The sequence below is a fragment of the Vipera berus genome (genome assembly GCF_964194415.1).
Source record: "Vipera berus genome assembly, chromosome: 2".
In the NCBI taxonomy this organism is placed as follows: Eukaryota; Metazoa; Chordata; class Lepidosauria; order Squamata; family Viperidae; genus Vipera; species Vipera berus.
In genome coordinates this window covers 36,440,101-36,457,893 of record NC_138203.1, presented here as the reverse complement: position 1 = coordinate 36,457,893, position 17,793 = coordinate 36,440,101, and the positions used below count along the sequence as shown (strand labels likewise).

The window sequence follows — 17,793 nt, the reverse complement described above, 5'->3', positions numbered from 1 at the left end:
TACATCAAACTGGCTCTATATTATGTAAATAAATTATAATATATATATTCTGTAACTTTTTACTTATAATGTAGGTTACTGGAGTGTGTGTGTGTGTGTGTGTGTGTGAGAGAGAGAGAGAGAGAGAGAGAATGCTATCATATAGCTATTATCCAACTAAAGAATCCCCAAATCACAACAAAAGTAGCCAAAATATTAGCACTTCACAGTACTGCCACAAAATGCTGTAATTTTAAGAGAAGATTTTGAAGGTATTTCCTTTGTAAAAGAAAAAAACTACATGCTATTTCTGTAGCTCTAAAGCTCCTGCAGCATTTCCACTCCATCAGGTACAAAGCTACGGAATTTTAAACCTTCCTAATTATCCATAAGATTAAATTGGGTCCCAGATAATTTAGTCTTCACTTTCCACAAACCATTTATTTTTAAATGGAAGGAGGGGGAAAGAGACTAGAAGTGCAGAAACACAGTAGTGGCTGGACAAAAAGAGACTGATAAGAGGATTCCCTTTGGAGAGCAAAAAGAGAAAAAAGGAAGCATTTAGTATTGCTTATCCCAGAACTTATTTGTTGTTCATACTGTGATTTAGCTTAATTGCTATGGTAGAAAGAAATACAAATTTTAATTTATATAAAAATGCACAACATAAAATCACAAAACATCATCAGTAACGGGGTGCACAAACAGCAACCATATCCTTATCCTTCCTTGCACTGCTTTCAAAAAATATTCAGATTTCAGAATATTTTAGCTTATCAAGATATATTAGTTACTTGAGATTTATAATATGACTGTATCTTTGGTAAGATACAGATTGAGCAGATATAAAAATCTCCATCACCAAGAAATTTGCAAAGTCAGTTCAGGGAATTCTTTTAATCTCTATTCATCTTATTCCAAAGGCAGGTTCTGCCCTAGCTGAGGGCTCTGAACAGCAGCATGTGAAGATAAAAATGGCTTCAGGTGTTATTATGCAACATCCGAGCAGTTTGGCATTGAGCACAGAGGGCTGAAGGAAAGTATCAGAGTGCTGGATCATTGGTATCATCAAAGTATTTGAAAGTACACTTTTCACAAGCTTCCATTATATAATACAGATATACCTACACTTTATCATATCTAATTTATTGAATATTAATATATATTATTTTCTATTTAATATTGATAGATATATTATCCAACACAACCACGTATTGAATTTAAAAAGATAAACACCCTATATAAACCCAAACTCTGGTAGAATCTAACAGATGCATAAGAATATTAAAATAAAAGGGAAAGCAAATCTGGGTTGATGGAATCAACTATCTATTTAACAATAAATAACCTGTTCTCCATAAACCGTTTCATGAAAAAGAATTAACTAGCCTAAACAATATTCGGTTTCCCACTGAACAGTTTTCTAAGAAAATGTTCATCCACACATGAACACACAAGCAAACAATTTGTTTAGAATAAAGAATGCAGCATGTTTGAAGGTAGCAGATGGAAGGAGAACATTATTGCAACAGCCAAGAGAGCTGTTAAAGCTTTCTGGCTATTTCTAAGCGATTTAATGTGCTTTCTTTAGAAGTTTGCACTCCCCTGTCACTTTATCTGATAAGTCTGAATATCTGGAAAACAACTTTTCATTGGCAAAATATAACAGAATGGAAATAAATAGTTAGATATGTATTACAAAGTATCACTAGATAGTTAGAAAGCTTGTATTTAAAAATATTACTTTCTCTGTAGGACATTTTTGAATGAATGCAGTTTTCTTCAAATTAATTTCTCTGCAATTGAAGTTGCTACTTTGCCCATTTTCCTTATAAGCTATTTTTCAATCGTTATAAAGGTCTCTTGCTTCTCTTTCTAGATATAAATTAACTGAATATAAGGCTTTGATCAAATGCCAACAGATTCATGAACCTAAAATATTCATCTTTGTTGTTCTTTTTCTTTTTTGGCTGCTATGGAAAAGCTTTCACCAGGATGCTCCTCAAATTTCACATGATTTTATTTTTATATTTCAAAATTTCAAATACCTGGAATTGCTTTTAAATCTGCTGCCTTTCCAATACCAGCTGTGTTCTTGTAACAGTGCAGGAAGGCCAGCACAGCAGATGTTCAAGGAAACCATGTGACTAATCATGCCTATACATATACTGTAAATTCTCTGTGAAAAGTGATAAGTCCCATGGTTCCTCTGGAGTATTAGGAAAGCGTTTTAATGTACAAAGAAAGCTGATTATAATATACTGATTTTTTAATCAAGATGAACATAAATTGCCAAAGGGTAAAACCAGAAACTGAAGACAAAACTTCTGAAATGAAAATCCAACATCCTTAGCACAGGATGACTCCTAGGTGACATTTGCAAATAACCTATAGTGTTGCAGTTCCAATTTGCTAATCCTTTGTTTCATTATTTTCTGTACATGGGTTTTTCTGCTCTGCAGTCAGTGACATAGTAAAAGGGCTAACAGGCTAAAGTATCAGAAGCAATACGTATTAGCATGCACGAACTTTTATTTTTAACTCCACTTTTAGGCAGAAATAGAGATTTATTTGCAAAACCAGTTTAAGGGTTAACAGGTGGAAAAAATAATTAGGTTAATCTTATTACTAAAGAATAGTTATGGCATTGTATGAAAGACATTTTGTTATTTTGTATTTATGTTATAATAATCCTATGAGGATGAATATTCATTTTTCACATTTTATTTTTTTTTAATCCCATTTATATCCCGCCCTTCTCTGAAGACTCAGGGCAGCTTACAATCTAAAGCACAAATCAATGTGCTTAGCAGTAGCCTTCATTCTATGTATATGCCTGCTTGTTAGGGCTTTCGCCCCCCCCCAGTGGCATTATTACAAAGTCAGCTTATTGCCCCCAACAATCTGGGTCCTCATTTTACCTACCTCGGAAGGATGGAAGGCTGAGTCAACCTTGAGCCTGGTGGGACTCGAACCTGCACTAATTGCAGGCAGCTGGTGTTACTTAAGGAGGCATTAGCCCACTGCTCCACCAAGGCTCTAATTATAATTTTATAATTATAATGCTGTTTCCCCAGGCATTTGGGCCAGGTGATTGAGGGAGCTCTGCTGGTGACATGGTCTTTCTGATGTTTTAATTTGGGAATGAATTACATGCGGAAGCTGAAGTTTTTGTTTTAATTCTTACATGTCGGCCAGAGAGAATGAATTATTTAAATAAATAAACAGGAGAACAAGTGGAAGTTCATCAGGAGGTAATTTTGTAACAATTTCACCTTTTAATAGAAATAAAACTTGCTCAGGTTAATGGAAAGAATGGTCTCTGGAATTTATATAGACCTTTATTTATTTAATAACATTTATTTGGCTGCACATCTCACATGACACAGCTCTGGGCAGGCTACGAACAAACTACAAAAAAAAAATTCAGGAAGTACCAAAATTAATATTATTATAAAACGGCTGAGAGAGAGCATCACAGTACAAACACTGGAACCACCTCATCAGACCACTATCCCCTTGAGACTCCAGGCCTTACAGACTTACAGAAGGTCAGTAGAGATGGGGCTAATCTCACTTTCTGGGAATTATTGTTTTACTGGGCAGGTGCCAGGGCAGACCAGACCCAACTCATGGGTTCCGACAGATGTTATTCCTTAGCACATGGGGCCTGGAATATTTGCTGATACAATAAGGATTAATCTGGACCTATGTGTTTGTTAGTCTTCAACACTCTGAAGACACTCGACTAGACAATAAAAGGAAGAAAACTGGGGAGGAGTAGAACCTATTCTTAGAAACTGCTGTCTTGGTCACACAGTAGATTTAACACAATTTATAGGTTTTTCCATACTTAGTTAAGAATCACACAACATGTGTGATCTTTTGTTTTGATTTGAAACGAAGTGTTACATGATCACAAATCATTGTATTTTGTCTATCATAATTTATGGTTTCCAGTGAGGCATAAACCAAACCAATAATGGTTTCATCAACAAGCCACAGTTAAGTCAAGTATGATTTTGCCTATGTATTTTCTATACACAAAAAACTGCTGTCAATATACTATAACCAATAGTTATGCTATGCTTAGGCTATTTGAAACTATACTATCCGTTTTATTGTGTATATTTAAAAATGAATCTCATTTTGTATTTCAAATCTCATACTGCATCAGTATCAAAACTTAGATATTGATATCAACATATTTTTAAATTCTGTCCTCCTGAATTCAGAAGAATATTCACTGTGAACAAAACTAAGAAACAGATGCTTTTACATAAAAGAATAAAGAAAAACCATAACTCGTTAAGATAGTTAAAATAGAATAATGAAAATAGGTATTTCATAAAACATCAGGTGAAGAAGACTTTCACGTCCTGGGTTACATATAAAGGTTTTTCATTTTTTTCTTAGCTTCTAAGTAATATGCAAACACTCCAAGATTATTGTATACAAATACAGATCAGAACCAACTAATTAACCCTGACCTGATTAAAAAATAATAATTTAATATTTTCTTTAACCAACTATTTCAAGTGGCACTTCAGTTAATAAAATTTTGACTTGCTTTATTGGCTTGAATTGTATTTTATTTCACTTAAATTTAAAGGCTGGATATTCCTTAGAAACATTTTTAAAGAATTCATTTTATATATTAAAGCTAACTTTATATCTTCTCATAAAAATTACTGCTGATGTCATGATATTCATTAGGAAATATACTACATTCTCTTATTCATCAACCCAAATTGCTATATTAGAACAATACACAATAGACATTTGTGCTACACAGTACATATATAATGGAGAAGCTCAAAAGTCAGAAACTTTAAAAAAAAGATCAGAATGATGATCCTATTATTTTTATTAAAGTTTAAATTTATGAAACACTGGCTAAAGCTAATGACAAAGTACTCATAACTTTATCGTTCACATTTCACACAATAAGCATTTTACATGCTACAAGAAAACACACTGAGCATTATGTTACAACTGGTGCATTTCTCTATTAACATATAGCCCATGTCAAACGCAAAATATCAGAACTTGTTTAGTGTTAAAAGGAAATTAATGAACTTTCAAAACACAATTGTTGTGGAAATTCCTTTCATTTACAACCTGCATAATGCTTGTTCCATTCACAGAATAAAATGTTTAGACTGATCAAGAAAAATATATTGTAGGGATTTCACCAGGTTATTTATTTATGCATTTCAAACTGAGAAAAAGAAATCTGAATTAGAGATAATTTGAATATGACATTATTTAATAAAGAGTAACTAACAATTTGATATGCTGAAACAACAATTTAGAAAAAGATCTTAATTTCAGGATAAACATGATTAACTATCATGTAATTCATTTTTCCATTTCTATGTAAACTCCAGGAGGTACGTCCTGGAGGTATGTTCAATCACATATTACATCACATTCTAAAGAAATGAAGGAGTTTTTGTTCATAATTTATTCCAATTTATTGTACTTTAAAAACCTGAGAACTGTACAGTCTAAACAAACAAACAACCCTGCAATTCAATAGGTGTCTTAATCCAAAAAATACAAAACGTCACTTTGCTTACTTCAGTTAATGGATTTTTTTTTTATATTAATATTATGTCTTATTCTTCTTAGCATATCAGAAGCAGAAGAAAATCTGATATATATATATATATAATTCAATTATAAAACACATACACTATAGGCAAAACATCCCAAATTCAAACCTGCCAACTACCAATAGGGCTGAGAATCTCCAAAGAACCATTTCAGTTAGGAACATCATATTTTTTTCCATAGAAAAAATAGTACCTAGGGATCAGGGTGCAGAGGTAACTGTATCATTATTAGTCTTTAAATGAGTTTATAAAACTTGATTCTGTTGGCATTCCAGCAGAAAGAGAATTATGGTCTGTTCCCTACCTGAGTTAGAAGGAAAGAAAATGAAGATGCTTAGGCTAATTGTTCTGATGATTTATTGGATTTTTAAGACTGACTGATTCCAAAAGGAATTAGGAGGCTTAAAATATTTCAAATACATAATTTAAAACACAGTTAGAAACACAACCAACCAGATAAAAGAGCAATATTAATATTCAAAAACCATAAGGACCATACTTGACGACATGAGAGCACAGCCAAGTCTTAAGGACTTGGGAGAGTAGATGTGCCTATTTCTGGAACTTCTCCCGTTTCAGAGGACAGGGTCTGTAATATATACATTGCTTTACCTGTGCCCATTTCAACATTTTAACCTTAAATGGTTTCTGGAATATCCCTATAATCTCTTTTTTTTCCAACTAACTAGAACAACAACTTGCACCTAAACATTGGCAAGACGAAAGAGATGGTGTTAGACTTCCGGAGAAAAAAGGAGGAACCTGCCCCACTTTACATCGGGGAAGACTGTGTAGAGAGAGTTTCCTCCTTTAAATTTCTGGGAGTCTACCTCTGTGAAGATCTGACCTGGAAAGTTAACACAACCCAGGTGGCTAGAAAGGCCCAACAGAGGCTTCACTTTTTTAGGGTCTTGCGGAAGAACAAGGTAGAACAACAGCTAATGACCCTCTTTTACCGGTCTACTATAGAGAGCGTCCTCTCGTATGGTATTGTGGTTTGGTATGCTGGTCTGACAGCCGCGGACAGGAAAGTATTGCAGAGGGTAGTGGGCACAGCACAAGACATTGTGGGCTGTTCCCTGACACCACTGGATGACATCGCCAGGGCTCGTTGCCTTTGAAGAGTGAGGAAGATTCTCAGGGATGACTCACACCCTGGACGGTATCTCTTTACTCTCCTACCATCCGGTAGGAGATATAGGAATATAGCCAGCCGTACCAACAGGCTGAAAAATAGCTTTTATCCGTGGGCTGTTAGGCTTTTAAATGGGACATAATCTTATGCAGAATTGAATTGGGAGGCCGGTGTGTGGTGTAGTTGGTTCACATGGTGTGGTAGGATGGAGGGTGTGTTGGGGGGAGAGAGCACGGGGGGAGGCTCAGCTAATCTCAATGTACACATGTTGTACTTTGACAATAAAGGTTTATTTATTATTATTATTAGAAGCAGGGATAGGCAACCTTGACTCTTTTATGACTCGTGGACTTCAACTCCCAGAATTCCTGAGCCAGCATGGCTGGCTCAGGAATTCTGGGAGCTGAAGTCCACGAGTCATAAAAGAGCCAAGGTTGCTACAGAATTATTGCAGGGAACACATCAAAGCCCAATGTTGAATGGCAGAAAATGCATTGTATGTTTTCTGCATGCATTGTATAACACTGAATCAACTCAGGTACAAACTATACATTCAAAACTATTAAATGTAATTGAAATTATAATTTTTTTAGATTACTCCTGTTAGCAAAAGTAACAGTTGGCAGTTTATAAACTATCTTTAAAATACAATACTTGGATTTTTTTCCTCTGAAAAAAAATCCTATTGAATGCTGGGTTTCATTAAACTTGTTTACATTTTTTCCTAAGTAATGTTTATTAAGTTTTAACTTCAGATTTTTACTCCATAACAAACAGTGCAGTTATGCAAATATTTACATTTTTGTTCAAGCTATTTTCTTCTACACAAAAATAAGAAGAGTTTGATTTTTTCTTATTTGAACACATTTGTTTGTTTGGAAAAATGATTAATAAACATTTGTATGATTAATATGTGCACCTACATATGATGTCCCTTAATGAAAATGCATTCATATAGCCAAGCTAAATTTTCAAAAACTGTCTAACTTTAAAATTAAAAGATTATGTTCAGCATTAATAACTTGGCAGCTGATTTATCCAATGGAAAACTTTCCATATTTAATCCAGAATGACTTTTTCCATCTCACCATAGTCTCAAAAATAAAAGCAATTCACATAAAACATGTATGACTGTAGGCTCTATTGACACCAAATTAATACTATGACATTTATAGAAAATTATCTGATTACATTCTATCAAAGGAACATGATTCAAAGAAATCAACCCAGTCATTTTAGATCAGGGGTGTCAAACTGCCAGCCCACGGGCTGGATGCGTCCCGACGAAACCGTGCCCACCCCATTGCCGGCAATGGGGAAAAAGCTCTGATACGTCGCGCGATGTCACGTGACGTTGCAAGTTTGACATGCCTGTTTTAGATGTTCACAGTACAAAATTTATTATTTATGTATTAGCTCTAATCTCTAATCAATATATCAATGCGTTTAATCAATAAAATATTAAGAAAAGATAACATATCTTTGAGTTGAACTTGACTCTAGGTGAGCACATAGGAATAGAATAGAATAGAATAGAATAGAATAGAATAGAATAGAATAGAATAGAATAGAATAGAATAGAATAGAATAGAATAGAATAGAATAGAATAGAATAGAATAGAATAGGAGAGGAGAGGAGAGGAGAGGAGAGGAGACAAGACTTGGAAGGGACCTTGGAGGTCTTCTAGTCCAAACCCTGCTCAGGCAGCAAACCCTATACCATTTCAGACCATTCTCATGCCAATTAATTGAGACCAAATTTTTTAGTTAGAGTTGTATTCAACCATAACAAATCTACAGTACAGATTTCACAGGCTATAGGAATTGCAGAGAGGAAAGCAATTCCGTATCATGCAAGCAACAATACATTCCAATTACCATGCAAGCAATAATCCACATCCACATTACACCGGATATGCCCCATGAGAAAATAGATAAGTGACTGGCCAATTCCATATATATGTATTTCTATAAAGTTTATACAGCTTTTCTAAAAGTGCTTCCAAAATCCACCAAGTCAATATCTTTATTAAGCCAACTGAAGTGTTACTAAACTGTTACAAGCAATCAAGTTTCAACAGATCTTCATATGGGTTACAGAAGGATGGAGAGGAAAAAAGGTTAGGAAAAATGCAGCTGATGTTAGATGGCTCTATTGTTAGGTGAAGTTGTAAGGAGTTTCTGATATGCAATCATATACTGTCAGATACAGAATAAGATGTAAAAACAATTTTATCTAATGCATGCTTTAGCTTGACCACATAATCTGGGTAATGTTACAGTTAAAATAAATATACAAATTTATATTACAAATATAATGCTACAGATTTGATAAATACTGCTTACTTTTACTAAAAATATTCTAAATTGCAGTAAGAAATGTGTACAAAGAAAATACAATTATTCTTTTAAGCAGGAATTAAAATTAAATATTTTAAATCAATTAATATTAATTTAACTAACAGAAATAATTATTTTAGTTGTTAATGTGAAATAACTGTATGAAATTTAAAGTTATCCCTAATATTTGTGAAATTTAATTTAAATGTCTTATGTTAAATTTGATTGCTAAGTATGTTATTTCATAATGAAGTCCCACTGCCAGTAAATGTTGTGCAAGGTGATTTATTTCCCATAAGGCTGTTAAAAATTTTTTTTGCAAAGTTATTTTTTTAATCCACTTCTACCTCTTGATTCAGTCTTCTATGAAATTCAAATCCTATGATAATATTTGAAGTAAAGATACATATTCTCTCAGTATAAAGAACATGAATTCCTACTATTTGTATGAACTCAATTGCAGGGAAGAAGTTGAAGTCTCTAACATTTTTAGGTTAGTGAAGTAATATATATGGAATTTGCACATCATGTGATAGACATTCTTATCAAATGGATGCTTTGGGCCAAAATTCAAGTATCATAAAGTACAGATAATCCTCGAGTTACGAATGTAATAGAACTTGCTAATTACATTCGTAAGCCAAGGATTTGTTTGACTGAATCACGTAAAATGAATGTGATCACGCCTTGCTTTCTCCAGTGCATTTGCTAACTGAATGTGCAGGTCATTAAATGCACATGAGGTATCTCAGGGTAGGGAAGACCATGTGGGGCCTGGTGCTGGAGCAGGCTTCCCAAGCCTTCCCCCAATCCACTAAGATATCTCATGCTCCCCTGGGTCCTCACAATTGCTTCCCACCCACCCACCCATTCTGCCATTTTCTCCACAGACTAGGCCTGCTTTGCTACCATCCTGGATTCCACTTACTCCTCTCCTCCCCATTTCACATGGATTACTTACACTTTGAAGATCTCCAGAGCTCCAAAAAAGGCTGACCCACTGGTAGAGAAGCTGAAATATTTTATTCAGATGTTGGTGAAACTGTAAGAATGTGAAATCTAAGGAAAACATTTTCACCAGCTTCTGAATAAAAGACTTTGACCATGGGTCAGACGGCCAGCAGGCATCCGGTAGTAGAAAAGGCCTGGGCAGGGCCACAGCATCCTCCTGCTTCAGAACAACGTCAGGGATTAGGGCAGCAGCAGCAGCAGCCAATCAACGAAGAGCTTGCTTCCTTTCTCTCATTGGGCTAAACTGCAACTTCTCATTGATTGGCTGCTGCTGCTACCCCAATCTCACGTTCTTACAGTTTCATTGGCTTCATCAGCTTCTCTGCCATGTGGGTCAGCCTCTTCTGGAACTCTTCAAAAAGTAAGTACAGTAAAGCCATGGGAAATGGGGTGGGGAGGAGTAAGTGGAATCAGGGATGCTAGCAAAGCAGGCCCAGTGTGTGAGAGACCCAACAGGGCAGGATGGGGGGGAGGGATAGGTAGGGGGCATGTTGCAGTGTCTCTGCGATTGGTCCTAAGGGCAAATGACCACTGTGGTGCTGCAACATGCATAACTTCGGGACCAGGTAGTAAATACTTTTGCGGGAAGAGGCTTGTAATTTTGAACAGTCGCCAATTGAACTGCTGTAACTCGAGGAATATCTGTATAAGCTGAGTTATTTAAAAGAAAAAAGAGAGAGAAAAATTGACCAGAAATCAAAGTAATGAGCATAAGTGGAGACAAGTTTCCAAACACATTTTTTTAATCTACAGTATTATTCTTTATAAACATTTTTTTAAAAAATAAACAAGATTCATAAAGTAGTTTGATAAACTGAATAAAAGGGGCAAGTCTGATTCACAAATATCAATTCATATAGGTGCCTATATAAATATCATAATATCCATTGCACAGAAAGAAAATTAGTGATGCTCAGAAAAATATACAGAAAAAATGGCATCTAAAACATTAACTCCAGCCACATAAATTCATTAGATGAAAAAATCCAGATGCATATATAGGGGAGGTGGAAAGAGAAAGTAAATACACTACAGAAGAATCAGAAATAACAAACACCTCACATATCAAAAAAAAAACCACAGCAAATCAAAACAATCCAGTTAAAACACATACACCCAAATGTTATCACTTATTTAAAAAAGCAACTAAAGTACTCATGCCCAAGAGGCTTTATAAGCATATTACCAACACAGGATAGCTATTGCCTTCCAAGAGGCTTCCACTATTATGCTTTTTTCTAGGTAAGTGATTGATATGCTTTAAAGCAGTCAGAACAGCCACCTGCCATTTTATCATGTACAAATGCCTGTGGTTTCCAGCCACATTAGGAAATTCATATTATGGATAAACCACTGCTTTTTTTGTAAAAGAAAAAGGTGCCGGAACTCACACATGTCATACAACCCGCCTTGCCTACCCTACAAGGTTCCATCAAAAAAAAAGGTGCCGGAACTCCGTTCTGAGCGTTCTATGAAAAAAAAAAGCCCTGGGATAAACACTGCAACTTCACCACCAGTTTTTACTTTTTTTAAATTTTTATTTTTTATTTGTTTAACTACAAAAACCTGGAGCCAAAGGTTATGATAAAACAAGAAGATTAAACCAATATAATATAGCTGCACAGTTGTAACATGACAAGTAACTTTAAAGTAAAAAATAGGTTTTGGGGCATTACTTATAAAACAATAAAGGTGGATTAAATATCTAATAAAAAAGCAAAAAATATTATTGCTTATGAGTATATATTATGGTTTTCTTCTACTTGCTTTATGTAAGCTCCAGATTGTTGTGATCCATAAATCCTGCATTGGTATAATTGGAGACACAAGTAAATAAAGCAATATAAAAACAATTAAACCTTTTCTAATGTTCAGTTTTATGCGGTCCCTACCTTAAAGTCACTATGACCTTTTATGAGTTTCTATAAATTCAAAATATTTCTGACTTTTTTCTTATGATTTATTCTATGGCAATTATACAAATAGTCCTTGACTTATAATTTCATAAATTGTTGCAGTCACAATGGAACAAACTTAATTCCTATAGAACAGTAAATAAATCTTTAAATTTGCCAATAAAATTGTTTCTTTGAAAAATGCTAAAGTCAGTATCACTGAAATCCCTCTATTGTCCTGGCATAATCAAAAATTGGTTATGTCTACAAGTATTATCCAAGGCTGTCAGTTATTCCGTTGACACATTGGATTGAGCCATGATTTATTTATCTGGACTACTTAATAAATTGCATTTGGCTGGATATAAAGACTTAAACTCCAATATTTCCAAAGAATTTGTTTTTTTAACTAATATATTAATTAAGTCTCATTTGATTAATAAAAGGACTACGCCAACAGTATTTTAATTTTAATTTTTTCAAGTTTTGCTTAATATTTACTACTTGGTTTTATATTTTATAAAATGTATATATTTTAAAAAATTACATTCAAAAAACAATTGCTCTTTGGAAGCAATGAGTCGATTCATATAGGCATTAAGGCATGATTTAACTAGAGTTTCTTAAATAAACCATAATTACTGTTTAAAACATGGTACTCTATAAATCAGGATTTATAAATCATAATGGCTCATTCAAGCCAACTAAATCACAACTAAACATATTACACTATAGCTGAATACAACTAGTGAATCGAACCACTTATCTATTGTAAGCCACTAAAATGGTTTACCTCTGTACAAAATTTTAATATTATTACTAGTTTGCCATCAAAAATGAAAATATTAGGAATAGAAAAAAATATTAAAGGTGAAGATCAAGCATTCTTTGCTGCTTCTGTGCTCCTTTGATCATGTCAAAAATTAACTTAAATTCCATTTATGCAATTCATAAAAGCACCAGAAGGCTTTACTGGCACTCAATTTCATATTTTAAAGGATCTGCATTCATGTATTAGATGCCTCTCAGAGTGCCTTCAGGCTTCAATTATCTGGTTATATAAATATAAATAGCACTATTAATAAAGTTTCCCATCATGTAAACTATTATTAACTAAGGAAGGAGAAAAAACCATACAGTTGAGGTCCAGATGCTTCCATATGCCTTTAGGATGAATATTTTAAAACACAATACCCAAATAATAATTGTTATATAAATAAAAACAAAAGGCTAAAACCCAAGCTAATTAGAATAAACTCACTATACAGAGCAAAAACACTCCAGTCAATCTAGTTGTTGGTTTTTTTCTTTCTCCATGGCAAATAGTTTCAGAAGATGTCGGACTTGGCAATAATATGGGAAAAGATGCAAAAAAAAAAATTCAGCTTCCCTACTTCAAAAGATCAATTTCACTGCTTTCACTCTGCTTAAAATTGAAAAAAATCAAAGTTCTCTTACATTACGTCATCTTTTCTTGACACATTCAACTAATGTAACATAATATAAAGAAAAATCATTTTGCCTATATTACTCTTTAAAATGTTTCCTCATGTATTATTCTAGAAAGTATTGTACTTTCATTTATCAGCAACAGATCTTTTTCCTTCAATACATCCTGGAATAAAAATTTGTGAAATCACAATTTATTTTTCTCTTTGTTATAAACTATACACAAATTTAATTGAGGGGTCCTTGGTGTTCTCTGAGCTTGCTTGTTTTCTTGCAGATGTTTCATTACCCTAACTAGGTAACATCATCAGTGACTAGCACTGAAGATGTTACCTAGTTAGGGGAATGAAAGGTCTGCAAGAAAACAAGCAAGCTCAGAGAGCATCAAGGACCCCTCATTTCAATTCTTAGCTACAAATATTCTCCTTTATTGATAAATTTAATTTCTCTAGTAGGTATTTTTCAAAAGTCTTTGTGTTGTTTCAATGGCCTTCAATTTTCCAACTTTTCTCCTCAGCCTGTGCCTAATTAACATTGAACCCTAATTTTTTACATCCCTGGAAGTTAGTAGCAAACTAAATGTACTCTATGTATCGTTAATCCTCGAGTTACAAGTGTGCTATCATGGTCATAACTTGGGACCATCAAAAATGGCTTGGTCATGTGACCAACACAATTTTACAATCTTTTTTTCAATAAGTGAATCATTGCAGTTGTTAAGCAAACACTGCGGTCATTAAACAGTCCAATGGTTTGCTATGATTTTGCTATGAAGCAAAACCTTCATAAAATATGGTCACATGGTGACAGAGTTTTGCAAATGGTTCTATATGCAACCCAATGGATCCTAACAGGTCCATTGGAACTTCAAACAATCACTAAGCAATCAGTTCTACATCAAGGATTGCCAGAATTTCATTAGTAACATCATCCAATATATTATATATAGAGATGCAACTATTTCTATCGAAATAAACTCCAGGTTCTTATGGCTTTCTGGACTTCTGAAACTGCTGAAAGGATTGTATTGTGGAGCTGTGCTTTCTGCAGGATGTTTTCTGCTTTGTGTCCCTTCACTGTTGAACACTGGAGCAGGCTGTTGAGAAAAAATCCTGCAGAAAGCAGAGCTATACAGCACAGTCCTTTCAGCAGTTCCAAGAAGGCTCCAGACCTATTTGCACTACTCAGGTAACCCTGAGGACACAGACAAATCTCCAAGTGGCCTCAATGATTCTCCAAAAGAATACACATGACCAGATGTCTGCAAGGAGTATACAGTAAATCCTTCCATTCCCACCATCCAGTCAGAGCTGAAGAAGCTTCTTGGATGAGAGGAGAAACACCTTCAAAGAAAAGCAAGAAAGTCCAGTTGCCTCTTGAAAGTGCATTTCTGGGACAACCATGACCTGGATGACTGAAAATCTCCATAGACATACAGCTTTTTAATTATTCAAGTAGCAACAACACTACAGGGAATTTTCAACTTAAGAATCATTTGTTCAGTCACTGTTCAAAGTTACAATGGCACTGAACAAACAGACTTGTCAGCAGTGAGAGCTGGGGTGGTAGAGTGCAAGGCACTGGGCTCCCAGCATGCAGGATGGAAAAGATGACTGCAGCTGTGACTGGGGCAGATGCAATTCCCAGGCAATTACCACCTTGCAAGGCAGGGCACAAGGCAGCCAAAGGGCAGAGATGGTGGGGAAATTGATGGGTGGGAGGAGATGGAAGCAGTCCCTTACCTTATTGAGGCTCAGGAAGCCCAGAATGGCTTGCATTGGGTGGACACTTGTTTCATAATGCACAATTCTCAGTTAACAATGGGAAACAGGACTGCCAGGATTGCAGTTATTAAGTAGTGGTCACATGATGTCTCAATTTGTAAGAACATCACATAGTGATGAAAATTTCAGTCCCAATTATGGTTGTAAGTCAAAGACTACCTTAAAATCTAATTGTAATAAACACGAGAAAATCAGCTCATTTTTTTCAATTAGTCTTAAATCTGATTTTATTTAGCTATTCTCCTTTATTTCACCTTTAAACTAGTTCAGAAATGAAACAGCATTTTTTTAAAATGACATTGGCATTGATTGCTTCTGGCTTATATTAATGTTTGAACATATCCATTCAAATAAGGGCATTATAACAACAAAACTTGATTCACAGATAAACTCAAGCAACTACTCCGTGCCAAAGAGAAAGCCTACAGGAAAGGAGATAGAATGCTGTACAATCAGGCCAGGAATGTATTAACAAGGGAGATCAGAGCAGCAAAAAGAAGCTACTCTGAAAAGTTGAGGAAATTAGCCCTCAACAAATGAACCAGCAAATGTGTGGAAAACCCTTAAAAATATCACTGGCTACAGCAAACCTCCTTCCCATGCTGAAAGGAATTGACAACTGGCAGATGACCTGAATGTGTTTTACTGTACATCTGAGAGGAAACCATTATCAACTATCGCCACCCTCTCCATTTCAGATACACCAACAACAGCCAAGTCTCCAATAGCTGATTCCATCCTTCTGGGCCTCCCACCACTGGTAATCACAGAAAAAAATGTGTGAGGTCTATTTCACAGACAGAAGCCTGGAAAAGCACCAGGCCGGACAAGATAACTCCTTCTTGACTGAAAGTTTGTGCTAACCAATTGACCTCCATCTTCATCCGCATCTTTAGTTAATCACTAGAGATCTGTTATGTTCCTTCTTGCTTCAAACAATCTACTATCATCCCATCAAGCCCTCCATCAAGGAGCTGAACAACTACACACTAGTTGCTATGACATCCATAATTATGAAAACCTTTGAAAGGCTAGTACTGGCCCACCTGAAAACCAACACGGATCCACTGTTAGACCCCTTGCAATTTGCATATTTGCTACTGAGCAAATTGGCAGATTATGCTATTAATATAGTACTTCACTACATCTTATAATATCTTAAATCTTCAAGGACCTATGCAAGGGTCCTTTTTGTAGACTTCAGCTCGACATTTAATACCATCACTCCAGATATTCTTCTCACTACAAGTATTCAGCTGGCTGTGCCTGACACACCTGTAAGTGGATCATAAGCTTTATAACAGATAGGGAGCAGCAGGTGAAACTAGGCAAAATCACAGGTACCCCCCCCCCAAGGCTACGCGTTTTCTCCATTACTCTTTTCTCTATATACCAACAACTGCATCTCAAAGGATCCCTTTGTTAAAATACTGAAGTTTGCAGATGATACAACAGTGATTAGTCTCATTTGAGATGAAAACAAGTCTGCATACAGATGGGAAGTTGAACAACTGGCCCTGTGGTGCAGCCGGACCAATCTTGAACTGAACACACTCAGAACTGTAGAGATGTTAGTAGATTTTAAGAGAAGCCCTCCTATTCTACCACCTCTTACAATACTAGACAACACAGTATCAACAGCAGAGACTTTCAGGTTTTTAGGTTTTATAATATCTCAAGACTTAAAATGAACACTTAACATCAAAAATGTCATGAAAAAAGCACAACAAAGAATGTTTTTCCTGCATCAACTCAGAAAGCTCAGACTGTCCAAAGATGCAGTTCTACAAAGGAATTATTGAGTCTGTCATTTGCATCTCTATAACTGTCTGGTTTGGCACAGCAATGAAATAAGACAGACACAGACTTCAACAGATAGTTAGGACTGGGGGGAAAAAATAACAACAACCAGCCTGCCTTCCATTGAGGACCTGTATACTGCATGAGCCAGAAAGAGGGCTGTGAAAAATAGCTACAGACCCAGCACATCCTCTATATAAACTGTTTCAACTTCTTCCCTTAAGACGATGCTATAGGGCACAGGTCTGCAACCCGCGGCTCCCAGTCCTCTGCCATGTGCAGTCCAAAAAAAAAAAGTGGGAGTAAAAAAGTTCAACCAATCAATTCAAATACGCAGGGTAGGTGCATATCTCGCATTGGCTCCACTCTTCAGTCAAACTCTGTTCTGCACATACACGCATGTACGTGCATGTGCACACATTTTTTGTGGCTCCCAGTTTTTCCTTTTGTAAGGGAACCGGTTCCAAGTGGCTCTTTCACTGTTTCAGGTTGCTGACCCCTGCTATAGGGCATTGTACAGCAAAACAACCAGACAAAAAGACAGTTTTTTCCCCATGCTATCACTCTGCTAAACAACTAATCCCTACAATACTGTCTATGCCCTAGGATGTCAAACTACCCAGTAGGGCTGTATTACCTATTATCATTCTCATGTTTTCATCTTTCCTATTACCTATTTCCTTAGTTTCTTATAACTTGTTTTTTGTATCTCATGATTTATGTTGATTGCTTTTATTTAGTATTCTATTATGATTTAGGTTGATTATTTGGTATCCTATGAC

General features: G+C 35.3%; 1 protein-coding gene across 1 annotated transcript in view; it reads right to left on the bottom strand.

Annotated features, from left to right (window-relative positions):
• LOC308662712 (ubiquitin-like-conjugating enzyme ATG10) overlaps window positions 1-17,793 on the bottom strand; it is a gene marked incomplete at its 3' end in the record, with an annotated part of 121,536 nt that overhangs the window by 87,028 nt on the left and 16,715 nt on the right. The window lies entirely within an intron of this gene.